The following is a 1,199-nucleotide window of genomic DNA, read 5'->3' on the forward strand; positions in this document are numbered from 1 at the left end:
AGATTGCAGCTGCTGATTGGCTCAGAGAGATCACGGTTGCTGATTGGCTCCGAGAGATCAGGGCTGCTGATTGGCTCAGAGAGATCGCTGTTGCTGATTGGTTTTACGAAAGAACTGATACTTATTGTTATAGTGAACGTGCCACTGCTAATTGGCTCAGAGGATATAACGTTTGTAACGTCTATGTTTTCAGGGCCTGGAGGCGGAGCTTACAGAGAAAGAGCAGCAAGTGAAAGATGTTATGGAGAGAGGAGAGAAACTGATGGGGCAGTTAGAGAAAGGTAAAGAATTCTGGGTAGTTTCGTTATTTCATTTATCTTTCTTTCTTTCTTTCTTTCTTTCTTTTGTTCATATATATGAAATAATATAAATGAAGTGCATCTCTCTCTCTCTACCTCTCTCTCTCTGCAGACGTTTTGTCCTCATCCCCCGTTCGCTCGGCGCTCGTCTCTGTGCAGACGGAGTTGTCTTCGTGTCAGCAGCTCCTCAGGGATGTCCAGGACAGAGCTCGGGTTTCGGAGCAGGTCTCGACCTTGTCCTCTGAGCTCAAGCTTCTCGATGGAGTTTTGCTGGATGCTGAGGCCTGGCTAAACCGCACCTCAGTCTGCGCCACAGGCACAGATCTTTCCTCTCTGCACGCGCTCCGGGACGAGTGCCAGGTGAGGATGCTGGACGACCCCCGGGGGCCCGGCGCGTCTTTATTTTATTAATATTATTATTATAGGAGCAGATTGAAAAGTAGAAATGATCCGTCTTTACCTGCTGGTGTAATTAATGCTACAAAGCTGTGGGTGTGCGTGTGTGTGTGTGTGTGTGTGTGCATGCGTGCGTGTGTGTGTGTACTTATCCTGAAGTGCTGGTTCTGTTCCAGTTCCTCAGTGCCCTGTTAAAACTCTGGCATTAGCTCTAATGGGGAACACATACTTTTGGATGATCTTCAGAGACACTTTTTTCTCACAGTCATTACTGAATAATGAGTCATTTGGCATTGATCTGTCATGAGCACGATTACAGTACATTAGGCTTCATTTGTGTGTGTGTGTGTGTGTGTGTGTGTGTGTGTGTGTGTGTGTGTGTGTGTGCACTCTAGGCTCAGCTGGTAGGACTCCTGGGTCTGAGTGCACGAGTGCAGGAGCTCGGTGTCCGAGCGGCGTCTCTGAACGCAGAACCTCACGTCCTCACTGATGTCCAGAGCAGCG

The sequence above is a fragment of the Silurus meridionalis genome, chromosome 16 (genome assembly GCF_014805685.1).
Source record: "Silurus meridionalis isolate SWU-2019-XX chromosome 16, ASM1480568v1, whole genome shotgun sequence".
NCBI lineage: Eukaryota > Metazoa > Chordata > Actinopteri > Siluriformes > Siluridae > Silurus > Silurus meridionalis.